This window comes from Podarcis filfolensis (genome assembly GCF_964270895.1).
Source record: "Podarcis filfolensis genome assembly, chromosome: 16".
NCBI lineage: Eukaryota > Metazoa > Chordata > Lepidosauria > Squamata > Lacertidae > Podarcis > Podarcis filfolensis.
Window position 1 is genome coordinate 28865035 of NC_139620.1, and position 26564 is coordinate 28891598.

A 26564-nucleotide genomic window follows, 5' to 3' on the forward strand; every position below is an offset into this window, starting at 1 on the left:
GTTTATCAAAATTTGAACCCAGGACCTTAGGAAAACACAGGGAACTGTTTTGTGCTGGGTGGGACTGTATGGGTGCATTCAGACAGCACTTTGCTCTGCTCTCCTGACATTTTCGTTACCTGATAATTCGTGCATTTTATGTGATATTTCACACGATGTAAAAAGCCGCTTCTGAAGCCCTAGGGCCTAGACGAATACAGTGGAAATGTAGCATCTGTTTCTATGTTAATTGTTTAAAAAAATTTTAATTTACCTCAGAAAAATCATACACTGTGATCTGATGCGACGAAAGCTGCATTCAAACAACAGGTTATTCCATTTTCCTGATGCTTCCCTAAGAGCAAATGTCTGCGTTCTGCTTTAGTTTTCACAAAGCATAAAAGCAACATCCAAAAATACAGAGGTGTGCAGCGCAGGTTTAGCACTCACACCCATGTAATTTGCTTCCAGGGGGGTGGGGGTGGGGGTGGGAATCCATTTGCAAATGATATGGAAATGAGTCCTGAACTTGTGCTATAATCTGTTATGTTTCTGGAAGTGGCTTTTGCACTGTGATATTGCAGAAATCAGCAGGTAGGGAAACATCAGGAAAATGGAATGAACCACCCTATGAATGCAACTGAATTTGTTTCATTGGGGGGGGGAGCGTATCTGGTGTACACCCCTTTCCTACCACTTATAATTTAGCATCATGTATATTGATTTTTAAAAAGCCACAATTCCAGGTACCGTGGTGTAAAAGGAGTATTAGATACTGGGACAGAACTGCTAGCATTATAACCAGTAAAACTAGCATCAGCAACCTCACGTCCGAATGCAGCCTATTTGTTCATTTGGATCAGGCTGCATTCATAATGTTAACTTTCCCATTCCATTTTCTAATGTCCCTTTCACACTGACGTACCTGTTCTGTTTCGTTACTGTGGATTTTCACTCTAAATTTCACTCACACGGTGTGACAATGACAAGCAACATCGGACAATGTTGCTAACCTCCTCCTGATCCCCCCCCCCCCCATGATTCTGCTATGAAAACAGCAAGAAAGAACTGTATGACCCCTCAAATTTCATCACCTTGCTCCCATGATTTTCCAGGTTAAGGGGCCTGGAATCTAATAAGACGGGAATGAGTGCTAAACATGTGCTATATTCTATTAGTTTTCCAGAAGTGGCTCAAATAGGATGCAGAAATTAGCAGGGATGTGGAACAAACTGCTATATGAATGCAACCCAGGCTTGTCTGCTCAGACTGGCAATAAGCTCTTCAGTTTCTCAAAGATCTTGCCCATCGCATTTTATCTGACCCATTTTAACTGGAAATGTTAGGGACTGAACCTGGGAACCTTCTGCGTACAATCACGTGTTCTGCCATTGGGCTGTGTCCCCTCTCCACATAACACGAGCAGCCCTAAAGCTTGATATTTGAAATAAATAGCACCTGTTGAGTTAGTAAAGGGTAAAGGGGACCCCTGACCATTAGGTCCAGTCACGGACGACTCTGGGGTTGCGGCGCTCATCTCGCTTTATTGGCCGAGGGAGCCGGCGTACAGCTTCCGGGTCATGTGGCCAGCAGGACTAAGCCGCTTCTGGCGAACCAGAGCAGCGCACGGAGACGCCGTTTACCTTCCTGCCGGAGTGGTACCTATTTATCTACTTGCACTTTGACGTGCTTTCGAACTGTGAGGTTGGCAGGATCAGGGACCGAGCAAAGGGAGCTCACCCCATCACGGGGAGTTGAACCACCGACCTTCTGATCGGCAAGTCCTAGGCTCTGAGGTTTAACCCACAGCGCCACCCGCGTCCCTTGTTGAGTTAGTAGCCAAGAGCTTTTCCAAATATTAGTGTGTCAGCTGCAGTGTGTAGGTGTGTTGTGTGAATGCACCCTGCATTCGTCCCGGGGCTGGAAAGGGGCTAGTTCAACCTCTGGTTTGCTAGTAAAGCTGAATTATTGTTTCATGAAAATGATGCACGTCCAGTAAGTGTGTTGCCAACATGAAAAGTTTGGAAAGCTCTGGTTGTCGGGTTGATCCCCAAGCAGAGAAAATAACAAAGTGCACATCTCTACTGAGATGGCCCATTGGTCAGTCTAGTTCACTGTTGTCTACACAAACTGTTGATGACTGTCCAGGGTTCTTTTCCATCCTTACATGAAGATGCTGGAATGGAACCTGGGACCTTCTGCATGCCAGGCAGACTCCCTTCCCACTAAGCTACAGCCCTCCCCTGCAGAAAAAGCCATCTTACACTGAGTCAACTGGCAGTGGCTTTCCAGGGTTTCAGACTGGAGATGTTCTCGTCTCTACCTGGAGATGCCAGGTGTTGTATCTGAGAACATCTGCATGGAAAGCAGATGCTCTGCTACTGAGCTATGGCGCTGTGGTCTAAACCACTGAGCCTCTTGGGCTTGCCGATCGGAAGGTCGGCGGTTCGAATCCCCATGACGGAGTGAGCTCCCGTTGCTCTGTCCCAGCTCCTGCCAACCTAGCAGCTCAAAAGCACACCAGTGCAAGTACAGTGGTACCTTGGTTTGCATACGTTTTGGATTACGAACATGTCAAACCCAGAAGTGTGTGTCCCAGTTTGTAAACTTTTTTTGGATTACAACCCTTTTTTTATTATTACGAACAAAAGAAAATTTTGGAGGCCCCATTGGCGAAAACGCGCCTTGGGTTACAACCTGTTTTGGTTTACAAACGGACCACCGGAACGGATTATGGTTGTAAACCAAGGTACCACTGTAGATAAACAGGTACCACTGCAGCAGGAAGGTAAACGGCGTTTCCGTGTGCTCCGGTTTCCGTCAAGGTGTTCCGTTGCGCCAGAAGCGGTTTAGTCCTGCTGGCCACATGACCCAGAAAGCTGTCCGTGGACAAACGGTGGCTCCCTCGACCTGAAAGTGAGATGAGCGCCGCAACCCCACAGTCGCCTTTGACTGGACTTAACCGTCCAGGGGTCCTTTACCTTTTTCTTTTTTACATCCCCAGGGAAGAGACAGAAGAGGGTGGAAGCTTTCAAGTTTTCACATAACATTTCCCCAGAAGACATGAAAAAGGTATATCATCTGCTACTTTTCTGTTCTGCCCGAGGAAGCTGTTGTGTGGGACGTTGAAGGCTTGCTTTCTCCCACGTTCACCTAAGGGACTAACAAACTCTTACCACCTAAAACATTATCTATCATTTCGATTCCCTTTGAAATGAATTGTCACCCTCATTTGCTGCTCTTACTGATGACAATGGGTACTGTACGGGGGGCGGGGAGATTTGGCCTTGACCGTGTGCCTGGTATTCAGATTCCTGTTTAGGCAACATTATTTTATAGCACACCAGCTTGTTCACAAGTTTGCTCTATTCTCCCGCTGACTCAGAGGGGTTTACAATAATCTCAAGCCTCTGGATTTCCCTCTTCATAATAATAGTAAAAAGTTGTTGGAAGAAATTTATTACGCGCAATTTTTGGTGCAAGTTTTGAGGAGAGCAGCAAAATGAAAAACGATTGCTTCTCAACAAATTTAAAAAACACCTCCACTTTGGGGAAACTGAAAAGATGCTGACACAATGCAGCAAGGGAGACTGTTCTTATTCCCCGTGTGATTTAGGTGTAGAAAGGTATGTATTATGAATTAGATTTGTTGATTTGGGTAACCAGGTTTTCAGGGCAATCCTATGCATGTCTACTCAGCAGTTCAGTGGGACTGATGCCTAGGTAAATGGGTACAGGATTGCAGCCTGTAAATGTCTGGATGACTGGAGTAGCTCACCCTCGTTGGCTTAAAAAAGAAGACACCACAGTTTAATGTAACGTGGCGTCAGTGTACAAAACCTATATTATAGACCAATCTATATTATAGGTCAATCTGTGAGCCTCTGGATATTGTTGTACTCCAACTCCCATTAGCACCAGCCAGCATGGCTAACAGTCAGGAATGATGGGAGTTGTAGTCTAACAAAATCTGGAGAGGCACAGTTTGCCCATCTCTGTTAAGAGCAAAATTCACCATTTGGAGATACAGTGGTACCTCTGGTTGCGAACTTAATTCGTTCCGGAGGTCCGTTCTTAACCTGAAACTGTTCTTAACCTGAGGCGTGCTTTTGCTAATGGGGCCTCCAACTGCTGCCGCACGATTTCCGTTCTCATCCTGGGGCAAAGTTCTCAACCTGAGGTACTACTTCCGGGTTCACGGAGTTTGTAACCCAAAGTGTTTGTAACCCGAAGCGTTTGTAACCCGAGGTACTACTGTAATATCCCACCTTGCCTGTAGATGGTAATGAAAAATATGTTACTTACAATGATCAGGTGAAAAATAGTGTGTAGACTCTCCCTTAGTTTGGACGTTTGGACTGAACATCTATCAAGTATCAGCTGTTGAAGGGCATGTCCCACATAGCTGCTGCAACCAGTGCTAAAAGGCCTCACAGTTCATTTCACAGTTCAATATAAAGTGCTGCTGGTGTTTACCGTTAAATCAGCCCGGTACCTTCAATATGCTTTGGATTAGAACTCCCATCAGCCCCAGGCAGTATGACACTGCCTGATGGGAGTTATAGTCTTTGTAAGTTTTTAAATTGCTTTCAGCATTGTATTTTAAATTGTTGTAACCCATGGACTGCAAGAAGATCAAACCTCTCCATTCTTAAGGGAATCAGCCCTGAGTGCTCACTGGAAGGACAGATGGTGAAGCTGAGGCTCCAATACTTTGGCCACCTCATGAGAAGAGAAGACTCCCTGGAAAAGACCCTGATGTTGGGAAAGATGAGGGGCACAAGGAGAAGGGGACGACAGAGGATGAGATGGTTGGATAGTGTTCGTGAAGCTACTAGCATGAGTTTGGCCAAACTGCAGGACGCAGTGGAAGACAGGAGTGCCTGGCGTGCTCTGGTCCATGGGGTCAGGAAGAGTCAGACACGACTAAACAACTAAACAACAACAAAAACCCATACTGAGTTGTGGACTCTCCTTCCTCGGAGATTTTCAAGCAGAGGATGGATGGCCACCTGTCATAGATACTTTAGTTGGGATTCCTGCACTGCAGGGGGTTGGACTAGATGACCCCACAAAGTCCTTTCCAAATCTAAGCTTCTATGATTCTGTGATCCTGGGACCTTAGGGAGAAGGGCAGGTATATAATAATAATATTCCAAAACATCAGGTTGGAGGGCACCAGGTTGGCTAAACTAGGTGGTCTCAGGCAAACCATAGGTTCTTGGTCTCCAGTCTGTAATATGAGATTAGCCCTTCTTGCAGGAATGTTGCAAGGATTCCAAGCCAGACAACTTCATTTCATTTCTATGATTTATACAACAATATCAGAGACAGCCAACCAAAGAAAAGGATACAAAAAAATGAGGAAACAATGGACAGGTGATCCTCACCTATCAATAAAATTTCATTACAATATCTAAGGGGAAGAGCATTTAACAAATCAAGTAATCAACATAATGCAAAATTAATAAATTGTTGCTAACAGTAAAAAACCTTCACTGTGTAACAAAGGCATAATAAAACAACACAGCATGTGCTTTAGTCGAAAATATAGATTCTTATGCTTATTGCTCCAGCATCCAACATATCAAAAACACCGGTGCTGTATATACACCATAAAGCACACACACACAAACTCCAAGAATTCTGGGAACTGTAGTTTGCTAATTGTAACTCTACGAAGGGCAAACTACACTTCCCAGGACTGTTTGGGGAAAGCCTTGTGCTTTAAATGCAACCTAGAACGCACCATGAAAGCTGACAAATCTTTGTCGTTGTTGTTTAGTTGTTTAGTCGTGTCTGACTCTTTGTGACCCCATGGACCAGAGCACGCCAGGCACTCCTGTCTTCCACTGCCTCCCGCAGTTTGGTCAAACTCATGCTGGTAGCTTCAAGAACACTGTCCAACCATCCCGTCCTCTGTCATCCCCTTCTCTTTCCCAACATCAGGGTCTTTTTCCAGGGAGTCTTCTCTTCTCATGAGGAAGCCAAAGTATTGCAGCCTCAGCTTCAGGATTTGTCCTTGCAGTGAGCACTCAGGGCTGATTTCCTTAAGAATGGATAGGTTTGATCTTCTTGCAGTCCATGGGACTCTCAAGAGTCTCCTCCAGCACCATAATTCAAAAGCATCAATTCTTCGGCGATCAGCCTTCTTTATGGTCCAGCTCTCACTTCCATGCATCACTACTGGGAAAACCATAGCTTTTACTATACGGACCTTTGTTGGCAAGGTGATGTCTCTGCTTTTTAAGATGCTGTCTAGGTTTGTCATTACTTTTCTCCCAAGGAGCAGGCGTCTTTTAATTTCGTGGCTGCTGTCACTATCTGCAGTGATCATGGAGTCCAAGAAAGTAAAATCTCTTACTGCCTCCATTTCTTCCCCTTCTATTTGCCAGGAGATGATGGGACCAGTGGCCATGATCTTCGTTTTTTTGATGTTGGGCTTCAAACCATATTTTGCGCTCTCCTCTTTAGAGGCCAAAAGGAGAACAGCCCATAAAAGGCTATAAGCAAAGCACTTTGACCACTATCTGAAGTGCCAAGGAAATTATTCTGGTAAGAGGTAAATTGGTTTAGAAAGAGGGTTACACTTCATAGAATTGTAGCATTGCGACTCTGCTACCTTAGTTTTAAAAAAAGCGTTTTAAATGCATTATAACACTGTGACACCAGATGGCTCTGTAGAGTTCCATCTTCAGCCAACATGATGTCCCATTATGAGGTTCACAACGCGTTTTGCTGAAACGCTTTTTGGATGTGCCTTGGAAGGGGCCGTGAGGGTCATCTAGTCCAACCCCCTGCAATGCAGGAATCTTTCTCCCAACATGGGATTCGAACCCACAACCCTGAGATTAAGAGTCTTGTGCTCTACTGACTCAGCTGGCAAATGTACCCCTTGACACCTATGCAAAAGCTACTGGGTTGCTTGCCACCCACAATTCTGGTTACCCTTCCAAGCTTAGTCGCCCCAAGGAATTCCTAACCACCACTGGTGACCAAATCATATAGGATGCTGTCTTGCGCTGAGTCCAGTATTGTCAGTGGCTCCTAAACTCTCTCTCCCTGCCCTACCTGGAGTTGCTGGGAAGGGAATTTCCTGCATGCAGATGCCCTATCACTGAATCACAGCCCTCCCACAATGAATGTCTATTTAGAATCCTATTTAGGATTAAGTACCTTTAGTGAGGGATGCAGGTGGCACTGTGGGTTAAACCACATAGCCTAGGACTTGCTGATCAGAAGGTCGGCGGTTCGAATCCCCGTGACAGGGTGAGCTCCCATTGCTCGGTCCCTGCTCCTGCCAACCTAGCAGTTCGAAAGCACGTCAAGTGCAAGTAGATAAATAGGTACTGCTCTGGCGGGAAAGGAAACGGCATTTCCGTGTGCTGCTGTGGTTCGCCAGAAGTGGCTTAGTCATGCTGGCCACATGACCCGGAAGCTGTACGCCGGCTCCCTCGGCCAACAAAGCAAGATGAGCGCCGCAACCCCAGAGTCAGTCATGACTGGACCTAATGGTCAGGGGTCCCTTTACCTTTTTACCTTTAGTGAATGCTCCCACAGGGCTGGTCTATGGCATTTTGGTGTCTGAGGGTTAGATTTGAATGTGTTTTCTAGTAAACTTGGGTAGTTTTTAAAAAGTATTTCCCTGAGGGTTATGCTTCTGGTATTCCACTCACAACCATGCATTTAAAGCACTCTAATATCACATTAGGCGTCATGGCGTCACTCAGAGAATCCTGGGAACTGTAGTTCATTAAGGGTCCCCTAGCAACTTTCAGCACGTTTAACAAACTACAGTTCCCAGGATTCTTTGGGGAAGGGTTTCGAAGTGCTTTAAGACTGCCTTATATTCATGGTGTGGGTGTGGTCCTTGTTTTCATGCTGGCTCGGCCAAACCTTGAACAGAACCCTCCCCCTGCCCCAATTGTGGCCATGTTGAGGGCAATAAATTGGAGAAATGATTCCTCAATATATAAATAAGGCATCCCATTTTCAGAAATATCATCTCCCTTTGCTCACCTTGAACCGAAATGGACCAAAAATGTTTAAAATAATAAAAAAAACTACATATTAAAGAGTTAAAAAGGAAAAAAACCACTACCACTAACTTAATCACTTTTAAAAGCTATTATGTTTAAAGGAAATAAATGATCTGCAACCAATTAGGGGCAAAATGGTTGTAAAATATTTAATTTGTGAGTAGCATTTGGAATTCTGTATTGCGAGGGTGTAACAGGAAAGTAAGTGAAATTTATCATTCCTGACACTAAATTATCCCTCTTTGGTTCCAGAGAACTAGGCAGTGTTTTCTATTAGTTATAATGCGTTCATGAGCCTATGAAAGCCCAATTAACAAATAATTTTCAGTATCCGAACCCTGGGAAACCTTTCCTGATGAGCTCCGCTTGACTTAAGGAGGTCTGTTTCCCCCGAAGCGGAAGACTTGACTGTCTAATGTGTCGACAGATTTGCTGGAGACTTGACCATCTAATCCGGAGATGGAAGACCTCAGACTGAGTGAGGAGTTCAGTGTGGCCCTCCGTGACTCTCTATCTGGCCCCTGGAACTCTTCCTGGCCCCACCCTCACTGTCCATGTGTGACACCTCAAGTGCCTCCATGAACTCTGACTTTGCCTCTTCCTTGCCTAGAGGGAGAATAGAGAGGGTGTTGCCAGTGCGCACAGAAATGGTGCAGAGTTAAAATTTGCATTTATTGCTCTGCCCATTTTTGCCTCTGACCCTGCCAACCACTATCCCAGGAAAGAGCATCCCCAACAGGGCAAATGGGGGCACCGACCCCCTCCTTCTTCTTCTTTTCTTTCTTCTTTGGCGATCCCTCGTAGCCGAGTAAGATTGTCTTCCATAAACATGGTTTTAACAGTGGGTCCGTAAGTGACTGTGGACGCCAATTCTGGATCCACACATCCTTCCACAGTGGGGACATAGGTTTCTGGGCGGGAGTTGATCACGGTGAGGGTTTGCCAAATGTGCCTTCCTCTTAGCACGTTTCTCCCTTTTGTCCTGAGTTTGTGTGTCTTCAAAGCCCATGACACCTTTGGTAAAGGCTGTTCTCCATTGGAGCTCTCGCAGGCCAGCGTTTCCCAGTTGTCAGTGTTTATACTCCTTTTTTTTTTTTTGCCTTGAGAGAGTCTTTAAACAGCCTTTGTTGACCCACCAGCATAACGCTTTCCATTTTTAAGTTCGGAATAGAGTACAGTGGTACCTCGGGTTACAGATGGTTCAGGTTACAGACTCCGCTAACCCATAAATAGTACCTCGGGTTAAGAACTTTGTTTTAGGATGAGAACAGAAATCATGCTCTGGCAGCGCAGAGCAGCAGCAGGAGGCCCCATTAGCTAAAGTGGTGTTTCAGGTTAAGAACAGTTTCAGGTTAAGAACAGACCTCCAGAATGAATTAAGTACATAACCAGAGGTACCACTGTAGTTGCTTTGGAAGACGATAATCAGGCATCCGAACAACATGACCAGTCCAACGAAGTTGATGTTGAAGAATCATTGCTTCAACACTGGTGATCTTTGCTTCTTCCAGTACACTGGCATTAGTTCGCCTGTCTTCCCAAGTGATGTGTAAAAATTTCCGGAGACACCACTGATTGAAACTTTTGAGGAGCTGGAGATGGTGTTTATAAGTGGTCCATGTTTCACAAGCATACAGTAAAGTTGGTGGTACAATAGCTTTGTAAACAAGCATTTTGGTTTCCCTGCAAATGTCCCAGTCCTCCCACACTCTGCTGCACTCTCAGAGCCCTGGCGATGCTGGATTTTGGCATCAATGTCAGCCCTTGTAGAAAGATAACTGCCCAGGTAGGAAAAGTGATTGACATCTTCCAGCGTTACACCACTGAGTTGGATTTGTGGTGCTGCAGAGGGATTGTTTTGTGCTTGTTGGTTTTTTGGGTGTTGAGCGATAGGCCAAGCATTTCCTTCTTTCTTATGGCCAGTCCAGGGGGTGGATCTGAGCTTCCTCCTCCTTCTGGATCTCAGGGTTACCTCTGTAGAACTCAGCAAGGACAAGGATGGGGACAAAACTAGATTTAGTAGGCTCTGACCATAGCTGTCAACTTACAGATTTGAAAATAAGGGACCAGCAGCCTCGAAAATAAGGGATCAGCAGCCAAAATAAGGGATTTTGTGGGCACAGGTATGTTCAACTTCTGAGCCCCTCTGAGTCAAAGGCAGAAAGCCCAGCCAGCAGCCAAACGAAGCTGCAAGCGGTGGTTCCCACAGAGCAGCAACCCGGCAAAGGGGATGCAGCAAGGAAAACCACCGTCACCTCTCTGCTGGGAAGCACTGAGCAAAGGCGGGTCCCCAGGCAATGCGGCCGATTTGATCCACACAAGGCATGCAAGCTCCACCCCCCAGTCGTTCTTAGACTCCTTATTGGGTGAGCAACGCAGCCAAGCAACACAGTTGGAGCCTCCCTCCTCCCTGGCCGGCAGGGAGGGAGGGAGAGGAGCTGCTTCCTTTGAAACCCAGGAAATTTAAGGGACATCATCAATAAGGGACAGCGGCAGGACACGGCGCTGGGATAAGGGATTTTCCCGCCAAACAAGGGACGGCTGACAGCTATGGCTCTGACTCTTATTGGCTCTGGCTCTGTCTGTCGTGGGATCTGGCTCTGTCGGGCTCCCTGCCTTCCACCCTACCAGTCTCAATGGGAGGCAGCCACAGCTGTTTTTAGCCTACACGGTGTCATGGACCGGCTGGAGGCAGAGGAGTGGTGGGAGGCACCACCAGCTGGGGAACCCCCAAGGGAACCCCCAGGGGAAGAAGGCTAAGAACCAGGGGACTGGTGGTGGGATGACGATAACTGGTCAGAGAGAGAAAAGGGAGCAGACTGGGAGGAGGAGGTGGCAGAAGCTGACAAGGTAGCAGGGTTTAGTGAGCAGGGAGAGTGTGGCAGAGAGCAGTCCAGGGCAGATGCAGAAGCAGAGGCTGGAGAGGAGGAGGGCCAAGAGGCAGGCCTCTGTGTCAGGTGTGCGTGCAGGAGCCAGGCCCTGTGGCCAGTAGGACTTTGCAGGACTGGGGTCTTCCTAAGTTTGTTCTGAAGAGGCAAGGTGCGGCCGCATAGGTGAGGCCGATTGGTAACTCACAGAACCTGGTGGCAAGAGCCAGGAAGGGATATAAGGTCCGCATTTCCCTTCAGCTCTTTGCCACAGCAACACGCTTCCTGCCTTGGGCTTCTTGCTTCCTGATCCTTGAACCCCAGCTTCTTCTTCGTTCAGCCCAGACACTGAGGTCCAGCACTGAGGGCCTTCTGCGGGTTCCCTCATTGCAAGAAGTGAGGGAACCAGACAGAGGGCCTTCTCAGTAGTGGCGCCCGCCCTGTGGAACGCCCTCCCATCAGATGTCAAAGAGATAAACAACTACCTGACATTCAGAAGACATCTTAAGGCAGCCCTGTTCAGGGAAGTTTTTAATATTTAACGCTGTACTGTTTTTAATACTTGATTGGGAGCCGCCCAGAGTGGCTGGGGAAACTCAGCCAGATGGGCGGGGTATAAATAATAAATTATTATTATTATTATTATTATTATTATTATTATTATTATTATTCTTGACTCCTTGCTTCTTGATCCTCGGACCTTTGACTTCGTGCCTCCTTGCTTCCTGACCCTTGGACCCTTGGCTTCTTGACTCCCGGCTCTCTGACCCTCGGACTCTTGGCTTCCTGGCTTCTGGACCCCCCATTCCTGCTCCCACCCCACCATCTTGCCCCCGGTCCTGACATCCCCTGCTGGGACTTCGATTGCTCGTGAACCAGACTGTGACACTCTGAAGACCAGCTGCAAGCAGTTCCCCTCCTCCGTGATCTCCGAGAACCTGAAGAGGTATGAAGAGAGCTGAACAAAGACAGGTAAGACGGAGGAGCCTCAGGTTGCTTGAGAAGGAACCAGGGGAGGAGGAGACTTAGGCAGCTGTGGGAAGGCAGAGACCTTCACTCCTCGCAACTGCTTCATAGGAGCAAGGTCTTCAGGGAACAGTTGCTCTGTTCACCAGGCCAGGCCTAGCTCAGGAAGCCCGGCCTAGGGAGTCAACTTCACTGAAGCCATCTGAATTATTGGTGACCTACTCCTAGCGCTCAGAGGGACGCGGGTGGCGCTGTGGGTTAAACCACAGAGCCTAGGACTTGCTGATCAGAAGGTCAGCGGTTCGAATCCCTGCGACGGGGTGAGCTCCCATTGCTTGGTCCCTGCTCCTGCCAACCTAGCAGTTTGAAAGCACGTCAAAGTGCAAGTAGATAAATAGGTACTGCTCCGGTGGGAAGGTAAACGGTGTTTCCGTGCGCTGCTCTGGTTTGCCAGAAGCAGCTTAGTCATGCTGGCCACATGAACCGGAAGCTGTACGCCGGCTCCCTTGGCCAATAAAGTGAGATGAGCGCCGCAACCCGAGTTGTCTGCTACTGGACCTAATGGTCAGGGGTCCCGTTACCCTTTACTTTACTCCTAGCGCTCACTTCTGACACATGGCCTTCGCTGGTGAAAACAGAGCCACCCTTAGGGACTCAGAAGTCATGACGATTATCCAGTTGCCCTTTCCGGGGGGGGGGGAACAACCCACAATGATGATTATTAAAATAACGAGCCTTACTAAGGATCTGGTTTAGTGTCTTCTAGAACATAGGTCTTCAATCAGTGGGCCGGGACCCCCAAGTGGCTCTCAAGGCCATACCTGGTGGGTTGAAGCAAAGCTGTTGCTGCTGCTTCACCACCAGCTTGGCAGGAACCAGGGTGCAATTCAAAGTATTGGTTCTTGGCTTCTCCTCTCCTCTGGGAAGGTGAAGCTGAGTGGCAAGACATTGCACACTAGGGTCACCACCTCCCCACTCCAATGTTGGGACTGGTTGAGTGTAAGGCCGGAGGCCAACAGTAGGTGGAGCCAGAGCCAGCGAGAAGCAGAGCAAAATAATTCTAGCTTTGATCCCATCCTCTTCGCTGTTGAGTTCTGCAGAGGTAACCATGGGACTAACCCTAATGGGGGAAAGCGTACAAATTTCATAGAATCATAGGATTGTAGAGTTGGAAGGAGGGACCCCAGGTTTCAAGAGTTCAGTCTGTTTTGTGGGCTAAGAAAAAACACCACATTTTTGGAAGGAAAAAAAAGGGATTAGAAAGCATTTTGACACACTTTCCCTTGGATTGTTTCTGCTTGTTTGTTTGTTTGTTTGATTGGTTTATTTGAGCCTGCTTTTATTCGGTTCAGCCCAATGTAGGCTCCCTTTCTATACACTGAACACTGTGGGATTTATTTCCGAGAAGGCATCTATAGTGTGCTGTTACCTTTTTCCCCCTTAAGTGGGCCACAATCCAACCGTGCTTGTGTCACCAGCGGTTAAAGGGATTGTTGTGTAAATATTAAGAACGAAGGCCCTTTGTCGGCAGAGGAAATGGAGTTGTCTTTAAAGACCCTCGCAATCCCCAAACACCACAGATTCCATTCAGCCTCCCCCCACCCGCCCCTGCCGCAAGATGAATTATTTCCTGCTTTTCTTTCTTGTAAATATCTTCTGCCACCCAGCACCTTCTGGAGATAAAAACCTGGAACAATTAGTCATTTGCAGACATGGAACTCGCAAGGTGAAAGAAAACAGCCTTCGCTGCTTCAGACCGTCTTTGATGGAGGCAGTGTTTATAAATGCCTTCCACGGCTATGTTAGTAATGTGCATTTGCCCATTAACTTTCTGAAACTGACCGACACGTGAAATGTGCCCTTCAGTAGAGCAGATGGTAACAAAGATTGTTTCATTCATTGGCTGCGGGACCTTTGCAAAAATAAACAGAAGCCTTGGGGAGTCGATTCCTATTTCATTGTGCTTTAGAAAAGTTCCCCCTGCCACTCAAACATCTCCTGTTCAAAACCGTTCCTGCAAAAATCGGGATCGGAATCCGAAATCACTGAGAATTATTTTGCTGTTATAATAATAATAATAATAATAATAATTTTTTATTTATACCCCGCCCTCCCCAGCCAAGGCCGGGCTCAGAGCGGCTTACAAGCAATAATAAAAACAAGATGAATGATTACAACTTAAAAACAAAAATAAAATACAACATTAAAATAATGGAACATTAAAATATAAAATGTAGCCTCATCGCAGGAGGAGAAGGAAAAGAAAAAAGAAAGAGAGGGAGGGAATCAAATTGGCTCCAAGCCAAAGGCCAGGCGGAACAACTCTGTCTTACAGGCCCTGCGGAAAGAAATCAGATCCTGCAGGGCCCTGGTCTCATGAGGCAGAGCGTTCCACCAGGCCGGAGCCAGAGTTGAAAAGGCCCTGGCTCTGGTTGAGGCCAATCTAACTTCCTTAGGGCCTGGGACCACTTATGTGATGGGCACCTCCTGACGGGCCGAGGCAAAGCTAAACCAGGAGGCTTGTGAGCACAAATTTGCTCTTTCTGGGGTCGATGGTCCTTTGTTTGTTGTATTTCTTCATCCTCTGACTTCCTTCAAGGAGCAGGCTCTTTCTATCCTCACAACAGCTTGGGGAGATGGATTAGGCTGTGAAGCTCACCCACTTGGGTCACGTTCAGAGCATACATTGAAAGCACATTACTTTCCCCAAGGAATCCTGGGAAGCGTAGTTTATTTTTTTTTTCCATAAAATATTTATTGAGGTTTTCAAAAGAATTTAAAAAAGAAACAAAAAAAAACAAAACACACACACAAAACAAAACAAAAAAAAACCCCAAAGGCAAGCATATATCTTTCATTAACATTTTTCCTTGACTTCCCCACATCTCCTCTTCTTGTATCCCAATTAAATTTTTAGTTCAACAAGTTCCTATCCCCAAATTTTACCTTATTATATTTAAATCCTTTTGTTTAACCAATTTTGACATAAATCTCAATCTTGATACATCAGATCTTATTCTTAATACCTTTTTCTAAAGTCGACCCCAATTCCATTTCACGATTTCCCCATTTTAATCTCTGGGAAGCGTAGTTTAGACTTATAAACACCTTCTCCAGCTCATCGAAAGAGTCCATCAACGGTGTCTCCAAAAAAATGTACACATCACTTGGGAAGACAGGCGGACTAATGTCAGTGTACAGGAAGAAGCAAAGATGATTCTTCAACATCAACTTTGTTGAACTGGTCCTATTGTTCAGATGCCTGTTTATCGTCTTCCAAAGCAACTACTCTATTCCAAACTTAAAAATGGAAAGCATAATGCTGGTGGTCAACAAAAGAGGTATAAAGACTCTCTCAATGCAGATCTAAAAAAAATACAGCGGTACCTCGGGTTACATACACTTCAGGTTACAGACTCCGCTAACCTCAGGCGAAGAACTTTGCTTCAGGATGAGAACAGAAATTGTGCTCTGGTGGCGCGGCAGCAGCAGGAGGCCCCATTAGCTAAAGTGGTGCTTCAGGTTAAGAACAGTTTCAGGTTAAGAACGGACCTCCACAGCATATCCACAGTTTCCAGGATTCCTTGGGAGAAGCCAAATGCTTTGAATGTGCTATGAATGTATGGGGTGTATGCAAACTGAGTATCATGAATTGGGAACTGGGTCTTCCCATGTTTTTATATATGCTGGAAGCCACCCAGAGGAGCTCGGGCAACGAATGATAAAATTGTTGTTGTTGTTTTTTCTGTTGTTGTTGTTTTTGTTGTTGTTTCTTGCTTGGCCCTGACACTCTAATCCAAAAATGAGGAGCCCATGACATGCTTGATGCTATTATTATTATTATTATTATTATTATTATTATTATTATTATCATCATCATCATCATCATCATCATCATTATCATTATTATTTACTACTACTACTACTAAGATTATCATTTTACTTCCCCCCACCAGGAAGCTGAACTCAAAGTGAGTTACAGAAGACAATATTAAAAACATGCATTAAAGCAACCAGTATTCAATGATTATATGTATAAAAGATACATCAGTAGTGCATAGTTAACCTATGGACCTCTCTCCCAAAGGAGGCAGTGAGGGCCACCAACTTGGATGACTTTAAAAGAGGATTAGACCAATTCATTGAGGGCAAGGCTGCCGGCAGCTCCGAGTCATGATAGTTATATTATATGTTTACTGAACGACAGTTTCTGAGAATTGCAAGTGGGGAGGCAAGAGCTGTTGCACTCATGTCTGGCTTACAGGCTTCCCATAGGCATCTAATGAAGAAGAAGACGAAGAGTTTGGATTTGATATCCCGCCTTTCACTCCCTTTAAGGAGTCTCAAAGCGGCTAACATTCTCCTTTCCCTTCCTCCCCCACAACAAACACTCTGTGAGGTGAGTGGGGCTGAGAGACTTCAGAGAAGTGTGACTGGCCCAAGGTCACCCAGCAGCTGCATGTGGAGGAGCGGGGAAGCGAACCCAGTTCCCCAGATTACAAGACCACCGCTCTTAACCACTACACCACACTGGCTCTCGATGAGCCACTGTGAGACCAGCATGTGGGACTAGATGCCAGCATGTGGGACTGATCCAAAAGGTGGTTCTTAAGTTCTTGTGACCCAGCAACCCTATAGCTCAGTACTGTCTACTCTGGCAGCAGTTCTCCAGGGTTCTGTCCCATCTCTACCATGGATAACCCAACCATACAGCCAATTGCTGCAGAGGGCAGGGTTGAAGTCACCACCCATTGGCTGATAGATGGCAACTTTAATTGACTGATCGGTGCTGCTTAAAAGCACTGCACAGAGTTCTTTTCAATGCCTGGGTGTTGCCTTGAAGTCCTAGCAACCCTGGTGTGATGTCATTGTGATGTCAGGTGGTTGACAGGTGCGTAGCCCTGGCCAGATCAGGTGGTCGTCCCATCCCGTCCCCATCCCCCCAGTCTAGATAGATATGCTACCCAAGGATAGCAATCCTGGGTTAACAGTCCTGAAATACATGACCTATAATTGGACCAAACGAGCAAATCTTGGGAAGGTAACATAACTCAGTGGTAGAGCACATGTGTTGGCTCCAGAAGTTCCCAGGTATCAATTCCTGGCACCTCCAAATTAAAGGATCTGAGAGTTGGCAATGGTGTCGATTTCCATTCCTGACAACCACTGCCATTCAGTCTTCGTCTTCACTTTCTTTCTTTCTTTTTTGGGCGATCCCTCATAGCTGAGTAAGATTGTCTTCCATGAACACAGTTTTAACAGTGAGTCTGTAAGTGACTGTGGAGGCCAATTCTGGATCCACACATCCTTCCACAGTGGGGACATAGGTTTCCGGGTAGGAGTTGATCATGCTGAGGGTTTGCCAAGCACGCCTTCCTCTTAGCACGTTCCTCCCTTTTGTCCTGAGTTCGAGCGTCTTCAAAGCCCATGACACCTTTGCTAAAAGGCCTTCACGGCTATTGTAACATACCGCTTGTTATCTTCCGCCTGCTCTGCTGTTGAGAACTTCTTGGATCATTCCTCCCCTTTGACCGCCTTGGACGATCCTGTTGGGAGTACAGTGGTACCTCGTGTTAAGTACCATATTTTTCGCTCTATAACACGCACCCGACCATAACACGCACATAGTTTTTAGAGGAGGAAAATCCGTAGGCATGCCACCCGTAGGCATTCCCTCCATAACACGCACAGACATTTCCCCTTACTTTTTAGGAGGAAAAAAGTGAGTGTTATGGTGCAAAAAATACGGTACTTAATTTGTTTCGGAGGTCCGTTCTTAACCTGAAACTGTTCTTAACCTGAAGCACCACTTTAGCTAATGGGGCCTCCCACTGTTGCCGCGCTGCCGGAGCACTATTTCTGTTCTTATCCTGAAGCAAAGTTCTTAACCTGAAGCACTATTTCTGGGTTAGCGGAGTCTGTAACGTGAAGCGTATGTAACCTGAAGCATATGTAACCCGAGGTACCACTGTATGAGACTCCCAACGGCTTTGCTCACAAGTGTTATAGGAACGTGCAAGCCCACTCACCATGACAAGGTGATGTTCCAGCGAGTGAGCACTCAGAGTAGACACTACTGGGGCAGAGAGGCAAGTTGTCTACAAATTAGGTAGCTACTTAGCTTTGTTTCCTTCACTATGTTGGGGGGGGAATGACTCACATCTGGATCCATGACAGATGCTGCAGCTGAGAGTCATTGGTTCATTTTAGCAAACCAGATGAGAAGCCTTCTGTTGTTGAGATCTGGCTGGAAGGATGGCATGAAAACCTACATTCAGCATCCATATTTAGTGGTTTTGTGTTGCTGTTGTGTTTACAGGTAAATGCAGACCTGTCACTGAGAAAACTTGCCTTATTCACTACAGTGGTACCTTGGGTTACAAACACCTCGGGTTACGAACACTTTGGGTTACAGACTCCACTAACCCGGAAGTAGTACCTCAGGTTAAGAACTTTGCCCCAGGATGAGAACAGAAATCGTGTGCTGGCGGTGCAGCGGCAATGGGAGGCCCCATTAGCTAAAGTGGTACCTCAGGTTAAGAACAATTTCAGGTTAAGAACGGACCTCTGGAACGAATTCAGTACGTAACCAGAGGTACCACTGTATTAATTTTGTTGCATTTAGGAATCATTTTCCTGAGCACTCTCGCTTTGTTCTGCCCTTTACACAAGTGGCAAACCAATGACTAAACCCAAGAATATGATTCGTTTCACCCTGGCAAATCATGATTTCTAACCCACTCTTTTCATTTGATTCATTTACCAGCAGTGTTTATACCCTGCCCTTTAGCCTAAAAGGCTCTGGGAATAAACCAGTTCTAAGACAGTCCCTGCCCTGAAGCTCACAATAAAAAAAAAAGACATGTCAAGTGAGGAAAAAGCAGGAGGAGGAAAGAGGGGAGGAAACCTCCTTCGGCCATGGACCTTAAACCATGGCTTGTTGTTGCCTTGGCAATTGCGGTTTGCTAAGGTGAAACAAACCATGGTCCTGATTATGCTGAGCTAAATCTTTCATGGCTTTCTCAGCTGCTCAAAGGGTGAAATGGGGGTGGTCAGCTGTGTCCTTGCAATTCATCCACAGTATGACTCAAAAAGTCATTCCTTATTCTTAAAGTAAAGGTAAAGGGACCCCTGACCATTAGGTCCAGTCATGGCCAACTCTGGGGTTGCAGCGCTCATCTCGTTTTATTGGCCGAGGGAGCCGGCGTACAGCTTCTGGGTCATGTGGCCAGCATGACTAAGCCGCTTCTGGCGAACCAGAGCAGCGCACGGAAACGGTGTTTACCTTCCCGCCAGAGCGGTACCTATTTATCTACTTGCACTTTGACGTGCTTTCAAACTGCTAGGTTGGCAGGAGCAGGGACCGAGCAACGGGAGCTCACCCCGTCGCAGGGATTTGAACCGCCGACCTTCTGATTGGCAAGTCCTGGGCTCTGTGGTTTAACCCACAGCGCCATCCGCATGATAGGTGTGCCTGAATGCTGTATGTGCCCTAGGAAACCTGAATGCTGTATGTGCCCTAGGAAACCTGATCGGCAAGTCCTGGGCTCTGTGGTTTAACCCACAGTGCCGCCCGCGTCCCATTCTTACTGTTAAATTTATATCCCACCCTTTCTCCAAAGAGCTCAAGGTGGTGTAAACACTTCTCAGACACTTCCCGCTATGTGCAAACCCGGCCGTGGTAGGAGGAACTCTCTTAACTGTGTGGCAGCGAAGCGGGGAGGAAAAGAAAGCTTGGAATCCAAGGCTTGTTTCTTATTGGATAATATCCATGTAAAATCACAGGGGCTTCTACTTGGCCCTCAGGCAACCTCCCTTAATGTGTTGCACATTTGTTGACTGATTCAGCAAAAGCCAGGCTGCTGTTCTTGCAGTCGCTCGCTGCAGCCCTTCCAAACATTAGCAAACATAATCCGAGCATTGATTTTCCCCGGATGGAAACCAAAGGAGAGGAGTGGGGGAAATACACTGTGATCATCATTAATGCATTACTTTCCCCTCCTTGAAACACATATGTCAGCAACAGGTCAAAGCCTTGTTTAGTAATGCGTTCAGGGGAAGCTGGAGAGCTGTAGCTCAGAGGCAAAGCATCTGCTTTGCATGCAGAAGGTCTCCGGGTTCAATCCCTGCCATCTCCCAGCGGGTGTGGGAATCCCCCCTGTCTAAAACCCAGAAGAGGCACTGCCAGTCAGTGTCAACAATACTGAGCTAGTCGGACCAATATCAAGCTAAATGAATGTTGTTGTTGTTGTTGTTTAGTCGTTTAGTCGTGTCCGACTCTTCGTGACCCCATGGACCAGAGCGCACCAGGCACTCCTGTCTTCCACTGCCTCTCGCAGTTTGGTCAAACTCATGCTGGTAGCTTCAAGAACACTGTCCAACCATCTCGTCCTCTGTCGTCCCCCTTCTCCTTGTGCCCTCAACCTTCCCCAACATCAAGGTCTTTTCCAGGGAGTCTTCTCTTCTCATGAGGTGGCCAAAGTATTGCAGCCTCAGCTTCAGGATCTGTCCTTCCAGTGAGCACTCAGGGCTGATTTCCTTCAGAATGGATAGGTTTGATCTTCTTGCAGTCCATGGGACTCTCAAGAGTCTCCTCCAGCACCATAATTCAAAAGCATCAATTCTTCGGCGATCAGCCTTCTTTATGGTCCAGCTCTCACTTCCATACATCACTACTGGGAAAACCATAGCTTTTACTATACGGACCTTTGTTGGCAAGGTGATGTCTCTGCTTTTTAAAATGCTGTCTAGGTTTGTCATTGCTTTTCTCCCAAGATGAATATACCTACCGTATTTTCCCATCTATAAGACACCCCTATTTTGGGGGACTCAGATTTAAGAAAATGGGGGGGTTGGCCCCTTGTATAAGATGCCCCCTAATTTTTGACATTTTTTTTTAAGGAAAAAAACCTAGTCTTATACACGGAAAAATATGGTATGTTCCAAGTATCAAATATCTTCAGTCAGCCATGGAGAAGCCATCAGAGGTCCATATCTTCAGTCCTAGAGTCCTCATGCTGGGGAATGTGAAACATAATGCAGACTAGATGTTTTCTAGTCATATATATACACAGTGTTTTCGATCATATATATACACAGTGCTTTTTTTCTTAAAAAATGTTTAGGGGTACTCTCATTTTGACACAAGAAAATCAACATTTTATAGTTCAAATCAGGAAAAATAAATACAGTAAATGGACAAAAGTACAAAGATTCACAAAATGTTTAAGGGTATGCGTCTCCCCAGAAAAAAATCTCTCTCTCTCTCTCTCTCTCTCTCTCTCTCTCTGTTTGTATGTGTGTGTGTGTGTGTGTGAATGATTTCTTGGTTTCCCAAAGTATGTGCAATGACTCTTTTTTCAGGTTACATTTTCTACAGATCAGTTTCGTTTGTTGAGACATTAGTGTTACATTAGGAAGAAAGCGGTGAAAGAGGTGGAGGGGGGAATGGTGAGTGGGGTGGGGTGGGGTGGCAATGCTTCTATTCTACTTAGTGTATGTGTGAGATTTTGCATCAGCGTCACTTGTGTGGGTTCTCTTTACTATTCGCTTGTATTCCTTTGGTGCTGAGAGTGGCTGGGGGGGTGGCCTAGGGTGTGGCTGGTTGTCTATGACTGGCGGTAGTGAAATTTGTGTGTGTGTGTGTGTGTGTGTGTGTGAAGGCATCTTTTTCTATTTGTCCCCATGTCAGTTTCAGTTTGTTGGTTAGTTTTTCTAATAAGGCTGTTTCCCACACTATTTGATACCATTGGTCCATGCTTACTCCTGACAGGTCTCTCCAGTGTCTGGCTATGATGTTTCTGGCTGCTGAGAGTAGGTGGGTTATGAGCTCTTTGTGTTGTGAGTAGGCGTTATTGTCTTGGAAGATATTTAGTAAGGCCACTTCTGGGGTGACTTATAATATTTGCTTAGTTATTTTGCATATTTCTTGTATGATTGATGTCCAAAAGAGTTGGATTTTAGGACACTCCCACCACATGTGGAGGTATGTGCCTGTGGAGGTGTATCCTCTCCAGCCTTTTGGTGAGGTTCCTGGGCGTATTATCGATCTCATATATCTTAATCAATTACCCTGTGCGGTGATGGCTGGGAGAACATCAGAACAGATTCTTTCAGAGGTGACATACCAACTGTAGAATTTCTATTTCCTTCTATATTAAAGTTCCATCCCACCTTTCCTCCCAAAGGAATCCAGGACAGCAGGCACATGCAATTAAAACTTCTAAAAACAATGTTAAAAACAGTTAAATACTTCTAAAAAGTTTTGCCTGGTTCCTGCTAGGCTGTCTTTCTTGGCCCCTGGCAAATGCATTTTTTACATTTATCATAGAATTGTAGAGCTGTAAGTGATCCTGAGGATTAACTAGTCCAAATCTCTGCATTGCAAGAACCTCAACTAAAGCATCCATGATAGGTGGCCATCCAACATCTCCTCATCCAACCGAGAGCCAGTGTGGTGTAGTGGTTAAGAGCAGTAGACTCGTAATCTGGTGAACTGGGTTCGATTCCCCACTCCTCCACATGCAGCTGCTGGGTGACCTTGGGCCAGTCACACTTCTTTGAACTCTCTCAGCCCCTCTCACCTCACAGAGTGTTTGTTGTGGGGGAGGAAGGGAAAGGAGAATGTTAGCCGCTTTGAGACTCCTTCGGGTAGTGATAAAACGGGATATCAAATCCAAACTCTTCTTCTTCTTCCTTAGAGACCTCCAAGAAGAAGAGCTCACCACCTTCTGAAGGAGTCTGTTCCACTGCTGAACAGCTCTTACCATCAGAAAGTTCTTCCTGATGTTTAGTCAGAATCTCCTTTCTTGTAACTTGAATCCATTGGTTCAGGTCCTACCCCGGTCTACCTTCTTACTTACAACCAGTCCAAGGGGTAGTCCTGCCTATCGACTTGCTCCTCCATAGTCTCAGTTTTGCTCTTGTAGAACTCATTAGGGAGGACGACTGACCTGGAATAGCTCAGTCGGTAGAGCAAGACAGTCAAAATCTTGGGGTTGTGGGTTTGAGCCCCAAGTTGGGAGACAGATTCCTGCACTGCAGGGAATTGGACTGGAACCCTTGGCGTTCTTCCGATTCTCTAGGATTCTAGAATGGAGACAAAACTAGACTTATTTGGTTCTCCGAGATCATGCGAGAAGGAAAAATACCAAAGTCATGGTAAGAAGCTAATATTGTATTACAGTGGTACCTCGGGTTACATACGCTTCAGGTTACATACACTTCAGGTTACAGACTCTGCTAACCCAGAAATAGTACCTCAGGTTAAGAACTTTACCTCAGGGTGAGAACAGAAATCGTGCCCCATTAGCTAAAGTGGTGCTTCAGGTTAAGAACAGTTTCAGGTTAAGAACAGACCTCCAGAACGAATTAAGTACTTAACCTGAGGTACCACTGTAATTCACAAACAAGCACAGTTAGAGAATTAGTTAACAATTACAGACCCATATCATTATTAAATAATGATTATAAACTGTTCACGGGGATATTAGCAAATAGGCTGAAATCAGTCCTAAAGGATGTAATAGACCAAGACAAAGCGGGATTCCTCACAAATAGGCATCTAAGTAGCTGTTGTAATTTAGATATTATATTTTATGCGAGGGAATCATTGGGAATTTTGGTTATGATGTATATATGTTAAGTTTCAATAAAGATCATTGGGGGGGATGGGGGGGAGGAAAAAAATAGAATTATTTGGTTCTCTCTGTTCTTGGCTCTGGCGCCACCTACTGTTGGCTCCCCTGCCTCCTGCCCTACCAGTCCTAATTGGGTGCCACCCAGCACTGCTGGAGGGCCACAAATTCCCCTTTCCCACCCCACCCACACAAGAATGAGCAGTGGAAAACAGCCACCCAAAGCCAGGCTGTTAATGCTGACCAAATGCTAGGGAGAATGAAAACATTTACTTAAGCCTTCCTTGAAGAGCAGGTAGACATTTGCCTTAATGAGGCTGATTTCAGGACCTTTCCCTCAGAGGACCCCACAGTGAAACCCTTCAAGCTGGCAGAAGTTTAGGAACTCTCTCCAAAGCAAGAGGTTTGGATAGTATACGCAGATTAGAAAGCTCCATCACGAGTCCCACAGACAAGTTTCCTGCAGCTGTTCGTGCCCTCCAAATCCCACCCACGTATGGACATGAGTGGGCATGAAGTTATTGAACTTCTATTCTAGGAAATCCCACAATACATTGCCACTGGAGCAGGGTCACATGATCATCTGTGCAGCAAGGCGGCCATGGTGAGATGGAGCTGCTCTCTATCTCCACCGTAGCTGGCAGAGTGCAGACTCAGACATTCTCTTTCCTCTTTAATCCTCTCTTCCTTCACTAAAGGGGCAGCAGCGAAGGATATCAGCAACGTATCTCCCCATGTGTAGTTCAGTGAAGGACTTGTGCCAATGAGCTTGCAGTTTGTTGGGGAGAGCAGCATAAGGCAAATGTTCTATCTTTGTGTGGAGTTGTCCATCTCATTGAAATGAATAGGAGAATACTTGCACGACTGGTAGCTAGACTGGTGACTGGGAGTGGCCACTGAGACCATATAACACCGGTCCTGAAAGAACTACATTGGCTCCCAATATGTTTCTGAGCACAATTCCAAGTGTTGGTGCTGACCTTTAAAGCCCTAAACGGCCTCAGCCCAGTATACCTGAAGGAGCGTCTCCACACCCATCGTTCAGCCCAGACACTGAGGTCCAGCTCCGAGGGCCTTCTGGCGGTTCCCTCACTGCGAGAAGTGAGGCTACAGGGAACCAGGCAGAGGGCCTTCTTGGTAGTGGCACCCGCCCTGTGGAACGCCCTCCCATCAGATGTCAAGGAAATAAACAACTATCTGACGTTTAGAAGACATCTGAAGGTAGCCCTGTATCAGGAAGTTTTTAATGTTTGGTGTTTTATCGTGTTTTTAATATTCTGTTGGGAGCCGCCCAGAGTGGCTGGGGAAACTCAGACAGATGGTCGGAGTATAAATAAATTATTATTATTATTATTGGCTGAAATGTTTTAGTGCTTTATGATGCAATGTTTTGTTGCAGATCCCACTTGTAGTTTAGTATTTCTGTTGCAGCTTCACTGGAATCGTAGGTTTTTAATATATGGAGCCACCCAGAGTGGCTGGGGTGGGTATGTATGTATGTATGTATGAATGAATAAATAAATAGCAACTCCTTCTCCTCTATGGGTGGGATCCCACAACATGGCACATACGGGCACCACAATGTCCTTGGACAGCCCCCCCCCCACACCCAGCAAGGACCCTGCTCTTCCTAATATGATAATGATATACAGTGGTACCTCGGGTTAAGTACTTAATTTGTTCCGGAGGTCCATACTTAACCTGAAACTGTTCTTAACCTGAAGCACCACTTTAGCTAATGGGGCCTCCTGCTGCTGCCGCCGTGCCGCCGGAGCACGATTTCTGTTCTCATCCTGAAGCAAAGTTCTTAACCTGAAGCACTATTTCTGGGTTAGCGGAGTCTGTAACCTGAAGCGTATGTAACCTGAAGCGTATGTAACCCGAGGTACCACTTTAACAACAACAACAACAACAAGGGTTGCACTGTATGATTTGGTAGGTTGCCAGTTTGGGGGACATATTGCTCTTTCCTCCCTCTGCGTTATATTTGTGTTTTATTCATTTTTTTAGACGCATGTATAAAGCGCTTAATGTAGCAGAATGTAACAGACAACCTGGAGGTGTAAGAATTTTTAAAATCCTTCTCAGACACCAGGTTCCCCTTTACAACATTTGTTGCTGGCCGAAAGGGTGCTAGTCTTCTGCCCATCTCACAGTGCTCTATGCGGTCTGATGTCATTCTTGGGCATTTCTGGTCATGGGCATAATATGATGTTCAATATTTCATACTTGAAACCTTGTTAGTTTGACTCTGCTTGTACTGATGGCGACTGATTTTGTACCAGTGCTGAGGATAAGATTTTTAACTTCTTGTTGCCACTTGCAGCATGTGCTGTAAAAACGCCAACAATCATTTATAGAATCATCATCATCAACCACTTAATATTTCAAAAATCCTTAAGGGGTAGACTGCCTAGGCAAGCAAGCAATATATTATTAAAGCATGAAAACAGCAATGCAGCCTAAACTCAATAAAACAGCAAAATAAAAAGAAAGATGTAAAAGTATATAGGCAAAGGTAAATGGACCCCTGACCGTTAGGTCCAGTCATGACCAACTCTGGGGTTGCATTGCTCATCTCGCTTTACTGGCCGAGGGAGCTGGCATACAGCTTCCGGGTCATGTGGCCAGCATGACTAAGCCACTTCTGGTGAACCAGAGCAGTGCCCGGAAACGCCATTTACCTTCCCACCGGAGTGGTACTTATCTATTTGCACTTCATGCTTTCGAACTGCTAGGTTGGCAGGAGCAGGGACCGAGCAATGGGAGCTTACCCCGTCACGGGGATTCGAACTGCCTTCTCATCGGCAAGCCCTAGGGTCTGTGGTTTAACCCACAGTGCCACCTGCGTCCCATGTAAAAGCAAAGAAAGGTATATAAAACAGAAATTCAGAGGACCCAAATTTAGAAAGCAAAGTCCACTGTTATGGGTCAGGGAAAAGCTGGGCAAATAAGATAAAGTCTTCACAAGGCATCTAAAGCAACTGATGGTTTCTGCTTTGTATATGGCAGAGGGAAAGGCATTCCATACTAAAAGGGCAACAGCAGAAAATGCCCATTTTTGGGGTTACCACCCT